This window comes from Equus przewalskii, chromosome 19, assembly GCF_037783145.1.
Source record: "Equus przewalskii isolate Varuska chromosome 19, EquPr2, whole genome shotgun sequence".
NCBI classification, from domain to species: Eukaryota; Metazoa; Chordata; class Mammalia; order Perissodactyla; family Equidae; genus Equus; species Equus przewalskii.
The window spans coordinates 58,818,025-58,840,117 of record NC_091849.1 but is presented as its reverse complement, the minus strand read 5'-3'; the positions used below and the strand labels follow the sequence as shown (position 1 = coordinate 58,840,117).

The window sequence follows — 22,093 nt, the reverse complement described above, 5'->3', positions numbered from 1 at the left end:
TGGACTTGCTTTCATAAAGGTATTATGAAGAGAAGTGAAAATAACACAATAGTTAACAAAATGATTCCCGTCAAGCATAACCAAAGGATACAATACTAGATGTTTTCCAAGAGGCTTCTTAATTTCATAGTAACTGAGACAACAAATAACTGCCTGTGATAGTCCTTTATTGAACATAAGCAAAGTAAAAAATAATAACTCAATAGGTTTGAGACAATATTGCTCAGAAACGTAATTGGGGTGAAACGTCAGAACTTAATGCTTTTAAGAAGAAACTATAATAAGTATCAGCACACATCACAATAAGAAAGATAGCATAAATTTAGTTTAGATAATTATAAAATATGAATAAGAAAGAGATGACATCAGAGTGATTCAAAGCTATATGTAGTGAAAAAATATAAACAATATATTGAATAAAGATTGGGGAAAAAGATATGAAATCTGGATGTTTGTTGAACTTTCTCCACATTCCAGACATAATATTAGATTTTTATTTGTCCTATACAACAGCATTCAACATAGATATAATCTCCACAATCAAGGTCGTGAGTTTAATTGCCTGGCATCTCATAGCTTGGATTCAATGTACAAGAAATGGGTAAAAATGCCTGCTTTATCGTGTTCTAAAGTCAATTACACTATATCATGATAATGTGTTATATAGTTTTAACTTGAGATAAAATACTAACTTCATCAGATAACCATAATAGCTATTTTATGTCTAGCACTTAGAATTTATACAGTGTTTTTAAAAATCATATTTGACCCTTACAACAGTGAGAAACTGTTGAGAAAAGTGAGGAAATGAGATGATAAATAACTTGACCAAAGTCACATGTTTGCATAATATTTATTAAAATAAAATATATTATGCCCTAATTGCCAACACTTTTGGAGGACGCTAGTTCTTTCAGATCAATCTAATGCATGTAGATTGTAGTAAACTAAACTATTCCCCCTAAGCCATAAAGGTTAATATACCATTTTGTCTGCTAAAATCTCTCTATAACTACTATTTAATTGCTTAAATGTGCTTTAAAATCAATGTATTCCAGTAACTGACCTTAAAGATTTGCCTTCCTAATTCTTTTACCAAGACTCTAATTCTCATTCCATTCTCTAAATAGGCAATAAATTTAAAATGGGGGTCCGAGGGGCTATATCCCTATTGCTTCATCTCCTTGGCACATTTTCTTTGTGTTACTTTGTGTTTCTTTGTGATAGGATGTACATACTCATATGTATTTACTTCTTTGCCCCAGAATACATTGAGCGCCTTCAACATCTTAGACCATGAAGTCAACTCAGATCCCTGCTCGTATTTATTCCGTGCCTGAGAGCATCATCTTTCCCTTTTCCAGTTGGCTGGAACCATGTCTGACCTGTGAATTATTGAATCGCTGGTGTCTGGCAGACTATCTGATGTATAGAGAGAAGTCAACAACTATGCGTTACATGAAGAAGTGAATAACTAACTACAGATTCCGGAAATGAACCATCCTATTTTATATTCCCATACCAGCCAGTATTTATTAGGTACATTTACATATAATGTATGCAATCTTTTACACATACACATATAATCTTACTGAAGATACTAACGTTGCAACGTAGGTATTATCATTCTAACTTTATCAGAGACTATTGATGCTGCGGGGAATTAGTGGGGTTGCTCAGTGTCATACAGCCAGCGAACAGCAGAGGCTGGAGCAGACTGCGTGTCCTCTCACGTTCATACTTGCTGATTAACACCACTCTGTAATAAAATTAGTGAATACTGCTATGCTGCTCTTGTTAATCTATGATAATGAACATATCATTTGAAGGGTTCACAGAATCTTATAATGAAATTGTGTGCCTCACAGTAAGCCACGCCATGGTCCTTCTCCTACTGTGGTTTAGATTCTGTCTTGTGTTATGAAGCATAATATGTACATAGTACATAAGGCAAATCATTTCTGAATAAGGATTAAAAAGAACCAGAAACATAATTTTGATAAAAATTTTCTATTTCAACGAGATTAGAAATATTTACAGCTGATGATTCATATCATAAAATGAGTTATTAATAAAAAATAGATTAATAGGGATCCTTCCGGGAAATATGGTAAAGAAACATATACCTTGAAATTTGCTCTCTTAACGCAACCAAGGATTCAGCAGAATAAATTTTATACATTACTGATTATGTTAAGAAGCTTTTACTTTAAGGAACATGCTGAAAAAAATTACAATTAACAAAATAGCACCTACATCATTTGTTGACCATTCAAAAGCGCAGAGAACTATGGGAAATTGGGGGCAGGGCTTTTCATTACTCTCTACATAAGATATAAAAATGACTTTCAATTTTAAACAGACATCAACACTGATTTAGAATATCATTATATCTTAAGGGCATGCAATAAGAGAATGCACGAGCTGAAGAGAACTCTATACTATTTTTATTTGGGGATACAAATGAAGAAATAAATATATCCTGTCAGACAGGTAATAAATGTCAGCTGGAGGCCACAGAACTTTGTTAAGTAGTCCAATTTTTTTACCTGACTACTATTCTGCGAGTCTTTGATCAACTAATTAACCCAAGAGACAGTTTGAGAAATACCAGAAAAAATGTAACAATCGTATATCTACTATGGACCCAGCACATCTCTCTACAGAATTCAAAATTCATTACAGATTTTTACTTTCATATAATCCATTTGCAAGGGTTTATAGGCAATATGGTCCTCCACAGCAATAAACCTTTTTTACATGATTTTTCCACCAGAGGCAATGTAGTTTCAACCATTTAAACAAGATTCTGAATTACAACGTTAATATAAGCTTGAAAATATTGTATAAAGGCACTGTGAGAAAATGGAACATTGCATAGAATTTAAAATATGACAGATTATTAATATATTTCACATTTAAGAACATATTAGTTTAAGTAAGTCTGATGTCTTTGATAAGGACTTTAACTCTGGTGAAATTTTCAATATCATAAAGGATAATTAGCTTTATCTAACAAGTCAAGATGGAAACCAATTGCATGAGGCTGAAGAGATCATAGTGTTTATTTTGAAAATATGGGGGATATGCTGATCAAGTTTAAATGCATGTGGTTAAATTCCATTTCTTTATATTTTTATAAAGTCTATAGGAGTCCTAAGTGGACCTGGCAGTGCACTGAAGTGTTGTATGGAACACTGGAAGCCTATTACTGTCAGTTAACATGAATATACACACTTGTCAAGAAGAGTTTTCAAGAATGGTTTTTGATAACAGTACATTGACTTTTGTAACTAAAGCTATGTCTTTGGTAGTGACGTTTTCAAGGTAAAGGTCTAGTCCTAACAGCATTCTTCCAAACGATAACAACAACAGCGAGGAAACTGCACCTACTTTTTCACAAACATGCACCAGATAAAGAGATCTATCTATCTTCTCTGTTAATAAACATGTTGCTCGAAAGAGTTCATGCTGCTGATAGTAAAAGAAAAAGTAGGTTGCTGCATTTTTAAAATTATAAGGAAAAGTCAATAATAAAAAGAATAGGTAATAAATAGCTAAATTCATAAGCACTAAGAATTTGAGATGAGGAAATACATTTAAGGTAGAAAGTATAGATAAAATCATTAAAAAGAATAGACAGGAGCATAGTGAGAGTAACATCATAGTGAAGAAGAAGGAATCAGCTTTAGATGTTAATTAGCTGCAAAATCCTTATCTGGAAGCCTGTCTCTACTATAGATCTATCTTTTGGAAATTTCAGAAATCTCTTAGTAATTTCCTGCTTGTCTACAGCAGTAAGTGATAAAAGCAGAGATTTAGTGGAGACTAAAAACTGTTGCTTAATTGTTTTAATTCGACATGCACAGAATTTGACTCAAGCGCGTTAGACCAATGATTACACAGGTGGGGAACAGGAGCAAAGAATGAAAAGGGATCATCGAATGTGTTTGAGTTGACACCAGATGAGAAAGGGATTTCCAGATGGAAAACGTAGAGGAAAAAAAAAAAGGAAGCTGTTATGGGTTGAATTGTTTTCCCTCAAAGTGTATATGTTGAAGTCTTTATTCCTAGTACCTCAGAATGTGATCCTTATCTGGAGATAGGTGGTGAAGTTAAAATGAGGTCATTAGGGTGGGCCCTAGTCCAAGGTGATTGCTAGCATCATAGAACAGGGAAATGTGGAGACAAACAGACACAAGGAGAATCCCAAGCAGAGATGCAGGCAGGGATCCCAGGGCGCTTTCACAAGCCAAGGAGGGTCAGAGATTGCCAGACACGAGGGGAGAGGCAGGAACTAGATTCTTCCTCGGAGCTCTTAGAAGGAAGCAAACTTGCTAACACATTGATCTAGAACTTCTAGCTCCCAGGACTGTGAGGCAGTGCAGTTCTGTTGTTCAGCCGCTCCTTTGGTGGCACTTTCTTCTGGAAGCGCTAGCAAACGAACACAGCAGCTGTGCAGTGCAGCAAAGCAGACACAGCCTCAAAGTAATTAGTGAATCAGCCTTCAGAGTAGACTGGCCTTTTAAATCTTCATCTAAAAGCAAGCAGTATTATCATGTGATTTGTAGAAAAGTAAGATTCTTTTATTTTTTGCTCTTTTCCTCAGATCGTGTTAAACTATTCCATGTTTTTTCCTTTCAATCTCTTCGTAATTTTGCTTTAGAATGAGAAGCAAGCCTTTAGCCTCGTCTAACAAAAAGTCTTCCTCTTTCTTTGAATAGTCTGTATTTTTGTTTCTACTACCACACTTTACAGTCAATTTTAGTTTTTGGATTTCAGTCTTTATTAAAATGGGTACATTTTGAATTTGCATTTTTTTCTTTATTACATCAGAAAACACACATGTAGAAAAGTGCAAAAATTATGAATGTTCAGTTCAACAATTAATTATAAAGCAGACAGCCACATAACAACCCAAGTCATGACAAAGAAAATTGCCAGGACCTGGAATCCTCCACTGTGTCCTGACCTGGTCATCGCTTCCACTGTCACCTCTAGAACCAACCATTGTCCCATTTTATGTTATAACTTCATTTTCCTTTATTATTGTATTTCATATATGCATCCCTTAGCATTATCATGCAGTATTGTTTGCTATATAAGTGTATCCATTATTTCAGGTCTTACCTCTTTAAATCTATGTTTTCGTTTATACCTATAGTACATTAATTCGAATTATTGTATACCAATAATTAAGTATTCATTTTGCTTTCAGTAGATAGTTGGTGCTTCTAGTTTGGGGCTATTAAGAATGGCAATGCTATGACCATTGTTTATACACCTCCTGATGCAGACGTACAGAAGATTTTCCAGGGAATGCGCCTATGAATGGAATTTCTGGGTCACACAGTATTCTTTTCTAGCTCTACCCGTAGAAACACTGGGAACACCCTTGCTGTCTTTAACAAGGTGTCTCAGTCTCATCCTGATTTTTACCCAGACCAGGGAATGAAATCATTCATAACCTACCCTACCAAGGATGCTTTTTAGGATATGAGTATAAGAGAACAAAATGGGACAGTAAAGGCTGAACATTATCTTATCCCACAGGATGACTAAAGACTAGCAGGGTGACAAAAGAGATGAGGAGGTTTCAATTATTGTAGGGACGAACACAGAAAAGATCATGGGTTTATATTGACATTTCCAGTATAACTCTAATTTACAAAGTCTCTCTTGCCTTGCTGTAACAGCAGAGTTTCTAGGCCAACATCTAAGAACATGAATTACAGAACGTGACATTCTAGGTTCAAATCCAGGCTCTACTATGGGAATATATTAAATTTTATTTTGTATAGATTTCTTAACATATTTTTAAGTGTCTTCATTACAGAGTAGAAATAAAAATAGCTCCTCAAATCTTCTAATGAAGTGCAAATAAATTTCAGCTTCACTGATAACATCTTAATTGACAAATAATTTAAGTAAGGAGGAAAGGATATTGAATTCAGCAATTATTGATAATTCTTGGACTTTCTTGGAACAAAGTCCTAAATGTCAAGATTCTAAACTGAATAACAATCAATCCAGAGCACAATCAAAGGAAAGTGGGGAAAGAATCTATTTTTGTACTTACTTCTCTTCTGAGCTCTAAATCACACAGGCTTCAATTATTAAGTACTGTATGGGTTAATGTTTTGAAATGAAGGATTTGCCTCTTAATGTGAAATCTGCAGTTCACCATAAAGTGAAGAAGAAATGTCCTTAGCTTAGTGACTCCCCAGAGAAGCTGGTTCTTTTTTTGGGCTGTCTGCTGGCATGTACTAAAGAGAGATTTGGAAAAAAAGAAAAGTGTTTCCCGTACGAAAACATGGCAGAATATCAATGGCTGAAGTAATGCAGCTTCTCATAAAGCACTGAATGTTCCATACTAATCATTTTTCTGGAAATTCAAATATTTTATGTAGAATGCCTTAAGTCCAGTAATTCTCACTATAAAACTAGAAAGGTATTCTTCAAAAGAAAGTCACTTAAACACAATTGAAGTGACCCCAACAATAATAGATTCAAAAAACATAATCATAAACATGTTAGAAAAATAAACCATTAAATCCAAAAAATATAAGAAACTTCAATATTCTTTCCATAAAGTAGTAACACTTTAATTTAAATATAGAAAGAACAAAGCAAAATATTTTCTTAATTTTAACTAAAACTTTTGCATCCTTAAACGATTAAGATTTATGACTATTTTATTAAAGGAAGTAAGTTTTTGCACATCTAATGTTATGCTATGTCCCTTTTTGAAATAACTTTATCAATAATATTTTATTAAATGAGACGAGAAGAAATAGCTTATTAATTTTAGTATTTCTAGATATCTTAAAATTATGTCTCATTCTTTTTCCTGTTTTTGTCCACGTAGCCTCTGTGTTCCCTTATTTCTACCTTCTCTTTTTTTTGAGGAAGACTGGCCCTGAGCTAACATGCATGCCCATCTTCCTCCAACCTTATATGTGGAACGCCTACCACAGCATGGCGTGCCAAGCAATGATGCCATGTCCACACCTGGGATCCAAACCTGCGGACCCCAGGCTGCCGAAGCAGAACGTGTGCACTTAACCCCCGAGGCCCCGGGCCAGCCCGTTTACCTTCTTCTTGAGAACCTGGTGCCAAAGGAAGGCCAGACTTTCGCCCTTCTGGGGCTAGGATTCTCTGCCTAAGTTTATAATTGTAACATGTTTTTACTGATTTTTTGGCTCATCTAATGCCTGGAAACTTAAATCAGAGGTAATAGAGTGGTTAAACTGAGAAAAGAGGGCAGTCTGGCTAAAAATTTGATAAGGGCTAATTAGATTAGCTGGATAACAAGATCCAGTCCAATTAATTGACAGACACCCATAGGCATGGCTGCCACAAATATATTATGTCTCATTGGGGGCTGTACAGGTTCATAGAAATAATCTTCGTGGGTTTGCATCTTAGAATTTGTATGGGCTGTTTTGATGGAGATGCTGTCCCATTCATTTGGGAAGAAGAAATGATCAAGCGTTGTTTATAGGATGTCAGTCCCAAGAATAGGTAAAATTATGCTTAGCATCATTTGGTCTGTTTGATTCATATAACAAGGCAAGGAATTTGTACTCTCTCCTCTTGTGATAATAGTGTAAGCATTTGTACTAGTGGAAAAGTAGGAGTGAATGAAAATACGTAGGCCTATGAAGAGTCCTCAGTTATGTTGCAATGGAAGCATAAATTGGCTTTGTTGAAAAGTATTGAAGTTGAAAGAGGTTCCTTTCGAAGTCTAAAGTAACAAAAGCAAAAGTGTCCTCAAGCAATAACACAAAGAATTCCCTCAAATATGAGACAAATATAGGAATTTGGGGGAAATCTGAGCCTCCCAAAGGAAAGAGAGAACATAACCAGCAATCAAATTAGGGTTGTGAGGGGCCGGCCCGGAGGCCGAGTGGTTAAGTTTCCACGCTCTGCTTCGGGGGCCCAGGGTTTCGCTGGTTCGGATCCTGGGCACGGACATGGCACTGCTCATCAGGCCATGCTGAGGCAGTGTCCCACATAGCACAACCAGAGGTGCTCACAACTAGAATAGACAACTGTGTACTGTAGGGCTTTGGGGAGAAGAAGAAAAAAGAAAAAGATTGGCAATAGTTGTTAGCTCAGGTGCCAATCTTTAAAAAAAAAAAAAAAACAAGAAACAAAATTATGGTTGTGAGATTGTACCATGAGTTGAGTGAACTAACACCATAGTTCCTGGGGTCCTGGCAGAGATAGGAGAATTATGACGGAGGAACAGCTTGCGTGGGGGAGGAAGAGACAGCACAATGTAAGGCTCGTTATGTGAAGCTCATTATGGTGAGGGAGACAGAAACACGTTTGGAGGAACAAAATGGAAAGAAGAGGAACGTGTGGAAGAAAGAATGTGTTAGATCTGGGGCAGGCCCGGTGGCACAGTGTTTAAGTTCACACGTTCTGCTTCTCGGCGGCCCGGGGTTCACTGGTTTGGATCCCGGGTGCAGATATGGCACCTCTTGGCACACCATGCTGTGGTAGGTGTCCCACATATAAAGTAGAGGAAGATGGGCATGGATGTTAACTCAGGGCCAGTCTTCCTCAGCAAAAAGAGGAGGATTGGCAGCAATTAGCTCAGGGCTAATTTTCCTCAAAAAAAAACAATAAAACAAAAAAGAATGAGTTAGATCTGAGGGAAAAAGGAGGAGCAGCATTGGAGGAAGACAGGTGGTCTTTCAGTGACTGAATAGCTTCAGATAAGGGACATTGAGGTTGTTGAAGGACCTGCTTGAAGTTTGGTTGGGAGAACCATTTTTTGGCTTCTTCATATCAAGTAGAGACAGCAGATCACTGTTTAAAAGGGATTCTGGGCCTCTGAGATTCCAGGGCTCTAGAGTGGAACACTGGGGAGGTTCTGAGAGCCCGAAGTGACCATTGCAATTCTAAAGTATCCGTAGTAAAACGTTTGCCATTTTGGAGGTATGGAACAGAATTAGTGCCATAATGGCGAAACATATAGTCTGCTGGAGGGTTAGAAGGAGGGTGCCCAGTTATTGAGAGTTACCTGGGAGAGAGCAGGATCAGATGGAGAAAGGAGCCATACAGGAAAATCCCCATCTGGGTCTTTCATACAATCCTTGTTGAGGAGCTGAGAGACTTGCTCTGAGCGATCCCTGGGCAAGGAGATGGAAAAGCAGAAAGGCCTCAAAAAGGGCCGAGCATTTCTGCTTCAGTCAGGGATTAAGTTTCCCCTTGAAAAGAGCCAAGAACACCTCGATCCAGGAAAGAGCCGGGAAGGGTCCTGCTCAACAGAGTCAGGGATTAAATTTTACCCCAAAAGAGCCATTCAATTCCAACTAGGAAGATTCTCTGTCAACATGAAAGAGCCAGGAAAAGTCCTGCACAAACAGAAAGGAAACAGAAAGAGTCCTGATCAGACAGAAAAGACCCAGGAAGCTCCCCATGCAGTAGAATTAAAACAACTCCCTATCCTTATCCTGACTCACCACCACAGATCTCAATTTCCCCAGCCAGGAAAGACAAAAAGGGCCCACAAGGTCAGCATAAATACCTGGATGAAGACAACAGGGTTTGAGAGCAGTCAGCACTCTGCCTGAGTCCCAGTAACAGCAACTGTCAGAGAAAAATAAATCTGGATTTAAATAGGGAGACGGTTTATTCAGAAGAAACTATTGCAATAAGGAAAATACTCCAAACTCAAGTGTCCACAGGCATCTCAAAATCAACCTGAATAAGTTTTTCTGTTTGGTTGGCTTTTGTCTTTTTAATAGGATAAAGAAGTTCAAGTGAAGATAAGCAGAATCTTCTAAAGGGAACTTGGACAGGCAAGAGGAAATGAGCAGTGGGGTATGACAGGAAAAGGGTCTCACTGTGTTGAGCTGATTCCCAGAGGAAGCTGATCAAGAGGACACATTCTACGTTTTTCAAGCTTGCTCAGACTTGGGAGAACTCAGGCTTCAGGGGACTGGAGGAAGGAGAGAAACCTGGCTAACAGTCAAGACAAAACAAGAGGTAAGAAAGGAGAAACTAGGAACATTTAGTCAGTCTCTTTTTTTGTTCTTTCTTTTTTTGTTTTTGCAACTTTCTGGTTCAGCCAAAAGAGTCATGCCACCCCCAGTTTGGGTAATTACCATGGCTGCCTCAGGGATGAAGAGCTGGAGCGAGTTGATCTCCCCTTCACTTGCCATCCACTGGTCCTCCAGCACACTGCACAAGGATGAAGAATGGATAGACTGTCTGTGCCCTTTATCATGAGCAAGGAGGGCATTATGTGTCACCGATTTGTCACAATCCAATCGGAAAATCCCATCTGCAGGGTACGTTTCCTGGAGTACTCCCTGGTACCTACCAATGACTTTCTCAGTCAGGGCGCTGCCAGGAAACATGAAACACGCAACTAGAATTTGTGTGTTATTCCAATACAGGGCTATTTGTAGAAGTGTGGGAAAATTTTGAAGTAAAATACAACAATATGTATGGTGGCATAGAGAGTCTCGAAATGTTTGAAAACTGTTACCATCCCTAAACATGGAGGTCCAAAGAACAGAGTTGTGAAAATGTGGGCCACAGATTGAAGGCGTAACAGGGATTATCAGAGGGGACCCATCCATCATCTTATTATTTTTGTATTTCAAAGGATATTGCAAATATCAGTACAATTCAACTCTAAACGGCATACTTAGCTGTTCAACACTAAACAATATCATTAACCAGAGCTTAATTTTTATAGGTAAAATTTGCATTCACTGAAATACAGAAACCTTAAGTATACTATTCAATGCATTTTTACAAATGTCTACACTATGTAAGCCAAAGTCTGACCAAGACACATAATAACATTATCATCATCCCATAGCTACTTTAATTGTCAGATAAAAGGAATATTATTTCAGAAAAACTATAAGTATGAATGGAAAAGTTATCAAGAGTGAAAAACTAAACAAAATAAAGGTAACTTTGGAAAAAATTTCAACTCAAGCATTTTAAAACAACAATAGTTGCAAAACTTAAAAATATAGTTGTAAACAGATGGTGTTTTTGATTTATCAAAATCAAGAGAATTTCCAATGATAATTTGACTGTTTTATGATGTTGTAGCACGACTCTTTTTATGGCACATGAGCACTGAAGACAGAAAAAACAAGTAAAAGCTTATTGAACCTCAGGAAATAAGCCTTTTTAGAACTTGGCTGTTTGTTTACATTTAATGATAGTAAAACATGATGATCTGAAAAGCAATATGAAATATAATTACAATTATTTAAAACAAATTCATGACTGCCCTTGGGTGGGGAAGCAGAATATGTTTTATTTTTACACTTTATCCTTTTCTTTCTTCTCTAAATTAGTAATTTTTCTCAATGAGGGGAATGCGCAGGATTGATCCTAGACTTATTAGCCTCATATATTGTTAACATTCAAACAACCACACTTTGGATAACAAATAATAGAATGTTAGAATCAAAGAACATTACCAAGGTTTTCAAAAATTGTAATTGGACGTGAAAAATCTACATTATTCCCTTCACTCCAGAAAAATCAACAACCAACTTCAACTATTTTTTAATGAGGTTGATATTGAAGAAATACCATCTAAACATCTTCTTTTTATCTTTGTTTTATACTCTTTTGAAGTGTAAACTAGATTGCACTCAATGTAGATTAGTCAGTAATGAAGATAAAATTTTTGGCCAAATCAGAATAATTTACACATAGATACCAAGGTTTGCTCCTACTCCCCATCCGTATTTATATTAAATTGTTAGGGCTACCATAACAAAGGAAAACAGACTTAGTCGCTTACAAAACAGAAATTTATTTTCTGACAGTCCTAGAGGCTAGAAGTCCAAGAGCAAGGCGTCAGCAGCGTTGGTCTCTTCTGAGCCTCTCTCCGTGACTCAGACATGTCTGTCTTCACCTGCGTCTTCATACGGTCCTTCCTCTCTAACTCTCTGTGTCCAAATTTCCTCTTCTTATAAGGACACTGGTCACTGTTATCCTCCCTAATGATCTCATTAACTTACTTACCCCTGTAAAGACCCTCTCTCCCAAAACAGTCACATTCTAAGGTAAGGGTTAGGGCTTTAAAATAGGAAAATTCAGCCCAAAACAGGATTCATTGTCATTTATACCCGATACTATTCACATGCCAACAACAAATTAGAAAAGACTTAGTAATCAATATTTCTGCAGCAGAAAGGTTTCTAGTATCACCCATATGTGTCCTAAGACTATTTTTGCATTCTTTCCATAGGACATACACACACGCACACACACACAAAGACATTTCCTGTTATTATCAAATTATTCTCTTTCTCAAACAGTCTTTTAAGGTTTTTCACTGCATCTGATGAAATGGTATTGTTACAACTCAACAAAAATATGATCATGAGGGGCCAGCTCTGGTGGCCCAGAGGTTAAGTTCATTGCACTCCACTTAGGTGGCTCAGCTTCGGTTCCCAGGCTCAGACATACACCGCTCGTCAGTGGCCGGCTCTGTAGGTGGCTCACATACAAAAAGAGGAAGATGGGCAGCAGACATTAGCTCAGGGTGAGTGTTCCTCAGCAAAACTAAACAAAACAAAAACCAAAAAACCATAACCTTGAGGTTATTAACTAAAATGATACCAAGTAAATGATTAGCAAAGGTAATCAGAGAACGTAGCCTCTAATTTAGAGCATTCATATCATAAAAGCTTGCTTTCATTTGTATGTTCATGAATTGAGATGGCTCCTCGGCCTGTTGGCTAAGATCAAGTGTGTGTTCATGAAATTGATGAAAACCACTGTTTCTGTTATCTAGATAATTGTTTAATTATTCACCATAATTTGAGTGTACAAACAGCTTACAGGTTAAGAATTATCACTAATGTGAAAAAAGCAAAATCTCTATCTTTTGAGATATTAAATAAGAAACAAACATATAGATCCTCTCTTTACCTCTTTGAATTGTGGAGAAAAAATAATTAGACTATGTTTCAGTTCTCCAAAGAATAAAACTATATGTTCTCAAAGGCATGTGGTTGGAGTAATTTTTATGCTGAATTAGAAAGCAATACAAATCTCTAGAAACACTGGACCAAGAAAATTGGATATGGCTTAACAAGCAGAGAGAACCCAAAGGTATTATTTACAGCATTTCCTAATATGTGAACTACTGAAGCATTTGGCAATGATTAAATATATTTGGAATGTATTTTGCCTGTTTAAAAGAGTAAACAACTACTTGGGTAAATCTGCTCTCAAAGGTTTTATCTACACAAAAACAAGAACCCACACAGAATTTTAAAGAAAATATCCAATATTTTGAAATATAATTTCACATAGCCGTGTTTACATATGGTTTCATCAAGCTTTGGAAAGTAATAGTGTTATGTAAGTTAAATTTTCTTTCTTCCTCTATGCTCCAAATTTGTGTTTCCTAAAGATTTTCCTGAAATAATTATTTCTTCCCCAATGCCACCCAGTATTTTTCTCAATTAATTATAATTTTTACTTTTTATTTTTATTTATATATTTTTGGGGGGGAAGATCCACCCTGAGCTAACATCTGCTGTCAATCCTCCTCTTTTTGCTGAGGAAGACTGGCCCTGAGCTAACATCCAAGCCTATCTTCCTATATTTTATATGTGGGATGCCTGCCACAGCATGGCTTGACAAGCAGTGCATATGTCCGCACCTGGGATTCCAACCAGTGAACCCCAGGCCGCTGAATCGGAACGTGGGAACTTAACTGCTGCACCACCAGGTGGGGCCCTCAATTAATTATAAACCAAGAATCTACAGTCATACACAACGTCAGCTATCTATATCTACCCACCAAGATAGCATTTAAGTCTGTATTGTTTGTAACAAAGGAGCAAATGATTCCATTGCCTTTTTCATTTTTTGTGAGAATCACAACTCATTGCAACAAGAGATTACAGTGCCAAAATAAATGGAAATTACGCTTGTCTAAGTTGAATATTCACTGTGATATCTTATATCATCTTTACTGTAATATCAATAGATGCTTTACATCTTTAAATTTTCCATTTGTAATACAATATTTTAGCCAAGAGAGAATATTTAAATATACCTTTGTTAAAAAACTAACGGCAATTTCTTATAATATTGTGTCTTTTAGTATACCTTTTAATTAAAGTGATAGAAACCGTGCTAAAATAGATTAAATGATTAAAGCTTTTACTTTGAGCTGTAAAATATTAATTCGAATATTCAAAAATTCATGAAAGTGAATTTAACATCCGTAAGACTTATAATTAAGTTTTATTTTCATCAGTTTATGTTATTATTGAGGGTTGAAGTGGATAAGCTCTGGCAATGATTGGGAAGATCAGCTTCCCAAAATGCTGAACTTTAACTAATCTATCAATGTATTTGCTACATACGGAAAGTTTCATCAACAGCTCAGGGGAAAAATAATTGGGAAAAAAAAACAGTAATAAATAAATCCACCTAAGATACAAATACAATCAAAGGCAAGGGCCATATGACCATGTTCTGGACACCATTCCTAAAACATTTGTCCAAGGCAAACAGATGGAACTTTGCTTCCCACTGTCTATTCTTATGAAACATTGTTTCCTCTTCAAAGTGGGCAACGATGTTCATTCGAACTGGATTCCTCTAGGAAGAGATGATGCGGACGAAGATAGTTAAGGGGAGACAGTGTAATTTCTCTCAGACATTGAAGTTGCCTGGAGGTGTCTCTAATACCAACATGCCTTACATTTCCAAGATAGCTTTGACATTTGGTGGACTTATGTGTAAACTGGAAATTCCAAAGGCAGAAGAAATTTCTATTATAGTGGATGTGTTTCCTGAAATACTTTAAAAACTATATAGTAGTGTAACAGGGTAGGAAATCATACAAGCCGCACATTAAAAGAAAAACCAGGCTGCTAAGATGGTCAGCAAATTGAACAAACTTCCATTTACTCAAAACTAAGCGTTAGTCTTAAATAGATGGTGTTTATCTCTGAGATTGCTCTTTACTTTTAGCGTCAAACGGCCTAAAACAAATCAACTACATCGTGATAAGATTTGATTTGAGCTTAAGGCAGACTTGAATGTTCATTTGTGTAGGTCTTCCCAGTTTATTTGAGTCTAATGATATTAGAATTATGCATGAGACCTAACAGATAAACCAGTCTCAGGATCAGATAGTTAAATGACTCTCCAGCATACATGATGCCTTAATGGCTTACTCTGTGTAAGTCAAGGTTATAGATTAGACATTAGAGTAATGAGGATTATCAATTCCAAGATAGCAAAGAACTGCCTAACCAAATATTAAATTGTGTTTACCAAATTTTGGCCCGTGAACATGCTTCGTATTGTAGTTCTCTGAAATGTGCTTACTACCACTGCCTTGCTTTGTTGAGCTCTGTAACATGGACCATCTTCTAGCACACTACAGGATTTATATTTATTTTGTATATTGTTGTTCACCAACTAGAATTTAGACTTGTTGAGGCAAAGAATTTTTGTCTCTTTGTTAATTGTTCTATTGCCAGAGTCTAGAATAGGATCTGGGATAAGATAGGCACTTACTATATACGCATCAACTGAAGGAGAGAATGAATGTAGAGAGGCAGAGAAGAACCCCGCTCAAAACTTCTTCACTCATCATCCCAGTATAGTGTGTAAGAGCCGATGATTAGAGACGAGGTTTTTTGGGTTTTGCAGGACAAAATGTAGTCTGATTTGGGGAATTTTCAAGATGCACTAGGATTAATTTTGACAATCCCTAATGCCTCCTGAACTGGCTCTTGACTTGTGGCTAGTTACACATTTAATGTACTAAAAAAGTACATTACCTGCCCATTAACCACAGCACTGGTGGACCGTGTTCTAAGATTTTAAAGTACTGTGGTCATTTTCTGTGGAAGCTTTTGATGACATGGCATAGTTACAGACACTAACAAAGTTACCCCAGACACATTGTGATCTTAGCTGGATCCGTAGCCCAGAAAGTATCATCTTCATTCATTGCAGTCACGGCTAGGTGTGGCCAGTAAGTTCTAGGCAAGACAACTTACACATCCTTTTCACTACTTCTACATATGAAATGGGTTAAAGCCTCAGGTAGTTCTCAAAATCTGCATTCGAGGAGCTAATTTAACGAAGTGTAAATAAGGTTGTCAATTTATGCCAGAAAACTCTATTTGCAAGCTGCTTTAAAATTGTATTTTGCTAAGCTGTGTCTTCCGAGTGTATTTTCATGGAGTGCCTACCCTATCATAGGCAATATTTATACATCTCTAAGGTAGCCTTTACAGCGGTTATCTCTGCTTAGTATATTTTACATGTCAGACTACCTTTCTTGGGAAATAGGTTCAGGGAGAGAAGTACAGGATCCTGGTCTCTTTGGGAATGGAGGGGTCAGATGGCCATTTGGAAAGGCTCTGCTTCACCTCTGCATGCCCAGTCCAATTTAGAACAGGCCAGGATCATGGAGGAGATGGGTATGTGTTTGGTTTCTAGATTTCAGTCAAAGCAAAGGAACAGAAAATGCCTCCCATTCTTAATGATGTCAGTAATCATGGTAGACAGGAAGAGAAGGGGCCAGAAAGCACTCCACGAACTGTCAGCGATCTTCCTTGTTCTTCCTCAACGCCTCCCATCTATTAGTCAGTTGAAAAAAAGGATAATAGATGAGAAGTTGTAGAAAACCATATTTTCTCTCAGAACTTTGTCAGATCTCCACAGGTCTTGCACCAGGTGAACTTGGCCCCACCTTGAAGAAGGAAGGAAATATGACAAAGCCTTGTTTCATGCAAATATCTTTGTAGGCTCATTTGCAATAACCTCCTTAGCTCAGGAATTGTCCAAATTTCTGCCTCTTGTCTACATCAGTTCATTTGATTTGCTCCTTCTTGTTTGCATTTTCCTTGATTTTCCCACCTACTATCTGTACCAGTAGCCTGAACTGAGGGGTACATACACCTTGGAGTAACTCCAGCGGACATACTGGCAAACATAGTTTTAAGAAAATACATTTCTAGATCCTTAACTTTTATTTGTACTCTCTCCTTAACTTAAACTGCGTTAGAATTCTCCTGCTGTCAGGGCGTTACACAGATTCTTTTTTTCCATTCCCTTTCACAGTCACACTTCTCATAGTCCACAAAAGAAAGCTTCCCTCTGCCTTGTCCTAAGTCTCACTCTTGTACATTTCCCTGGGTTGTTAACAAAACCTCGGGGCACCAAAGAAAGGCAGAGTTCGGAATGGAAACCGTCTGTGGGTGAACCCTCATTAATCAAGGCATGAGAACTTATTCTAGAGCTTCTTGTCTTTTCCTGTTTCATACATTTTGTGTTAAGGGCAAAATATGACATTAGAAACTGGCAAATTTTACTTGTTTCTGTGTATTAGCATTTCAGATACATTGTAAAGTGATTTGGCAGGAGTGAAGACAAACTTTCCTCTTCTACCCGCCAACTAATATTAAAGATTATAACACTTGTTAAGGGAGAGTCCATGATAGCAGCGCATACCCCACTGCAAAGTAATACTGAAGAGGGGTGCAGTCTCTGTGCCTTATCTATGTCAGCATAGGAATATTTGAGATTTGTTTAAAAAAACAGCTGAAAAATAACACTTCTCTCGTAATAAGGGCATCCTTATTCATTCTTCATTTTTACTATTCCATGTAATAAATCAGAACTTCCTGTAGGCTTTCATTTGCCCATGTCTTTTTCTGGGCCTCATTTGCATATTTTCCTGGTTCGAAGGTGGAGGAAGTGAAAATTTTCACATTTATTTTCAGCAGACTAATGTTACAATTTCACACACACGCACAATATGTATATAAAATAAAATTATACTTCTTCGTACAGGGTCACCAGAGCTTTATATATAAATGAATAAAAAATCAAAATATACTTTAGCTACCCTTTTTACATTATGCTTCATCTGTTATCTGTTACAGAATAATCCTACTCTTCCTTTGAGTTCTAGGAAGAAACATTATCATTTTTCTTTCCAGCATCCCTAAATGCTGGAACTTCGTCCATCCATTATATCCTCTTCGTGTGTATACCTGTTCTGTTTTTGTGATGGTCAGCTTGATGAGTCAGCTTGGCTTGGCATAGTACTAGCACTCAGTTATTCAAACAAAAACTAATCTAGGTGTTGCTATACAAATATTTTGCAAACGGGATTACCATCTACCGTCAGTTGACTTTAAGCAAAGGAGATTATCCTTGATAACCTGGGAGGCCTGCTCCGATATTTGAACAGCCTTCAGAGCAGAGCTGAGGTTTCCCTGAGAAAAATGTTCTACCTGTAGACTGCAGCAGCAGCGCATGCCCCCAGCTTTCCAACCTGCCCCTCCTGATGGCCTGCCCTACAAATTGCAGACTTGTCTAGCCAGCCCTGCAATCACACGAACCAGCAAAAGCTATATCAGTTTTCTGGGAATGCCTTAAGAAATTATTACGAAAGGGTAGCTTACGGCAACAGAAATTTGTTCTTTCACAGTTCTGAAGGCCAGAAAACTAAAAACAAGTTGTTGAAAAGGTCACGCTCCTTCCAGAGGCTCCAGGGAGAATCTCTTCCTGTTCTCTCCCAGTTTCTGGTGACTGCAAGCATTCCTTGGCTTGTGGTTATATCACTCTAGTCTCTGCCTCCATTGTCCCATTGCCGCCTCCTTTTCCCTGTCTTCTTTTTCATGTTTGGTCTTAAAATTCCCTCTGCCTCTCTCTTAGAAGACTATATTTGATTGAACCTAGGGCTCATGGGAATAATCCAGGATAAGCTCCTCCTCTAAATATCCTTAACAAAGCCACATCTTTTGCCATATAAGTTAGTATTCACTCTTTTCTGACATAAGGTAACATTCAAAGTTTCTGGGGATTAGGGGATGAAATATCTTTTGGGGGGCCATTTTTTGGCCTACCACAGCCCACTCTCTTACTCCTCAAGATTCACATCTATCCCACTTGCAAAATATACTCACTCTATCCTAACGCACCCCAATGTCTCAAATCATTATAGCATCAATTCAAATCTTATCTAAACATCATCCATTTAAGAGTGCAAATATCATCCTCTAAATCAGTTAAATTAGGTATGGGTGAGACCCTGAATATTATCCATTTTGGGGCAAAATTCCTCTTGTTTTCTGGACCTGTGAATCTAGAAAATAAATTGTGTGTTCCCCAAATACGCTGGTGGACAGGCCTAGTACAGCTGTTACAGACCTTCCTGTTCCAGAAGAGAAGATAGGAGGTAGAGAGGAGTTACAGTCCCAACCAGTTCTGAAATCCAGCAGGGCGAACTCCCCGAGGTTCCGAGGCCCAAGAATGATCCTCTGGGACTCGAGGCTCTGTCCTCTGGTCCTGCGGTTGCTTACTCTTGGCCTGCAGCTCACCCCTCTGTGCCCCAAGTTCCGCCCTCAGTCTTTCTTCCTTGTTCTTGAATGGTAGCACATATTTGCATGTGAGTAGTTTTACCAGCCTGCTCTCTACCTGGAGAATTTTGGGAGTCCAACGAACTTTTTGTTTAACAGTTCCTTCCTCAATTCATCTCTTTCTTCTCACATTCTACCATAAGCAGCGATAATAAACCAGGCTGTTCCTTCGACACTGATGGAAATCTCCTCAGTCAAATAGCCAAGTTCACCGCCTATAAGTTCTTCTTTCCGCACGTCTGCAGGACACAATCCAGCCAAGCTTTCTGCCTCTAGTAAGCGATAAGGGTCTCCTTTCATCCACTTTTCAATAACATGTTCCTCATTGCCTCTGAGCTCCCACCAAAAGAGCCTTTCTGTTCATATTTTTCCAATATTCTCTTTATGGCCAGATGCATATTCTCTAAGATGATAGAAGGTTTATCTACCATAATCTTCATTTCCTTCTGAGCCCTAATCTGTTATCCAATCCCAAAGCCAATTACACCCTCTTAGGTACTTGTTATACGGCAGCAACTCATTTCTGGCACCCAAACTTGTACTTGTTTCCCAGGGCCACCATAAAAAAATGACTACAACTGAGTGGCTTTACATAATAGAAATGTTCTCTCTCATAGTTCTGAAGCCAAAAGCATCAAGTCAAGGTGGGGGCAGGGCTGCACTCCCTCTGGCAGAGATCTAGCGGAGATTCCATTCCTTACTTCTTCCAGCTTCTGGGACTGCAGATGTCCTTGGCTTGTGGCTGCGTCACTCCAGTCTCTGTTTCCGCGGTCGCTTTGCCGCTTCCTCTTGTCTGTGTCTTCTCTTCTGTGTATCAGCTTCAAAATTTCCTGTACCTCTCTCTTCAAAGGATGCGTGTGAAGGCACTCAGGGCTCACCCGGAAAATCCAGGAGAAACCCTCCTCTAAATATCCTCAACTTAATCACATCTTTTGCACATTTATGGTAATATTCACTTCAAAAACTGGGCTTTCAATTAAATGGACTAATTTACCAGAAAAAAAATTCTCCTGATTATTGTCCTGTTTCAAAAGGAATATTTATTGTTTTTACTGATTCTCTTGAAGCATCCATTTAACCATGGAAACAACTAGTTTCTCAAAGAAAAAAAGAAAAAAAACTTGGCAAGGACTTCCTAAATTTTCATGCCTCAAAGTCTGTTTCCATTTGGGACAGAAAGAAAAATGAAAGAAGATTGTGGAGGCTTTCCATGTTCATTTCTTCTTTCCCAGGGTTGTCCTTTATCACCCCACAACTCACTATGTATTGTTTCCAGATCACTCAAGTTTTGTGTTTAACTGGGTATGTACAGTCTAAATTGTGACATTTTATAAAATATTTTGAGTGTGTGTGAGGGGGAGGGAAAATTAATTCTTCACAGCAAGGAAAGAGTAGATATTTACCGCTTTTATTGAAAGGATATTTGCCCTTTTTCTTCCCGGGAATATTCTGAAACACTTTTGAATATCACAGTCATTTTTAACAGACTAATATAATAGAGTCTCCATAGAATATTGCAAAATAATTAAGTGGAATATTGAAAGTGAGTAAGACAAGAATTGAAATGCCATACCAATTATATGTCCAAAAATAATTCTAAGTGATTTATTTGCAAGTCACAAACTTCGTTTTAAAATTGTTAAATGCTACTGTATGCAAACAGTGCTTTTCTTAAGCAATTACTCATAGACAGGAAAATAAATGCTATTAAACCAAGGATATCCGACTTCTGTTTTATTTCTTACTTCTGTTTCTCATGAGCCTAAGTAAGTAATCTGAGAGATTTTTCCTTCTATTGTCTGAATGATTTAAGTAATTTAGTTAACAGTCTTTTTATTATAGAGTCATGCCAGCAATTTCATTTGCTTAGACATTGTCTAAAGTGACCCCAGACAACATAAAATATCTAGAAGAAAAATACTAATTCTATAGGTCAAATGTGAAACATGCGGTATAAAATTCTAAAATAGCTTTACATGTTTCCATTGATCTTCAAAGTATGATTTGAATCAGAAGCTTACATTTGTATGCTTAATAATAGCCTGAAATCACACTCGTTTCTGACACAGCAGGTTTTTGATAGCTCTGTAAAAAACAGAACATCATTACTTCAGGCAAGGTGACAAGGATAATCACCTCCTATAATTCATGTTTAATACCTGAATGCCAGGGAAGAATCATTCTGTCCTTGGTCCAAAATTTTTAACCACACTACATCATCTGCCCTCCAGAAAATATTTGTGAGAATTACTAGAGTGACTACAGTTCAAAAAGACTGCATTGGATTTTTGTCAGCTTTTGAAAATGTTGTAATTCAAAGTAATACTTGAACTGCTAGCATGCAATACTGAGTTTATAGCTTCCTTACAGTAGTAACTCTCCTCGGAAGTCTAGAAGTCTGATGAAATCTTTTTATATGCACCTTTTGTCAAATAAAGTGGCATCTCATGAAGAAGAATTTGAAAGCATTTAGAATAGGATATACAGTTATTTTTTTGCTTAAAAACTCATTCCTAAAATATGTGGGTTCTGTGAGTTTGTTTTCCTTAAAGTCCAGTTGTTCCTTTTATAACTGCTGATATTTTGTCACAAATGAAGCTTTATTAATAAAGTTAAATATGAGCAAGCCTTCACATATAGCATGACCTTGGGTTCGTTTCTTTAGTGTGTAAAGATGATAGATG

At 37.4% G+C, this 22,093-nt stretch overlaps 2 long non-coding RNA genes across 2 annotated transcripts in view; one reads left to right on the top strand and one right to left on the bottom strand.

The window, feature by feature from the left end:
- LOC139077181 (uncharacterized) overlaps window positions 1-10,234 on the bottom strand; it is a 31,023-nt gene extending 20,789 nt beyond the window's left edge. The window contains exons 1-2 of the long non-coding RNA XR_011529507.1: window positions 10,122-10,234; window positions 9,542-9,603 (exon numbers count right to left, since the gene is read on the bottom strand). This is a non-coding gene — a long non-coding RNA (uncharacterized lncRNA). The remainder of the gene's footprint in view (window positions 1-9,541; window positions 9,604-10,121) is intronic.
- LOC139077182 (uncharacterized) overlaps window positions 8,954-22,093 on the top strand; it is a 28,220-nt gene continuing 15,080 nt past the window's right edge. Inside the window, exon 1 of the long non-coding RNA XR_011529508.1 lies at window positions 8,954-10,002. This is a non-coding gene — a long non-coding RNA (uncharacterized lncRNA). The remainder of the gene's footprint in view (window positions 10,003-22,093) is intronic.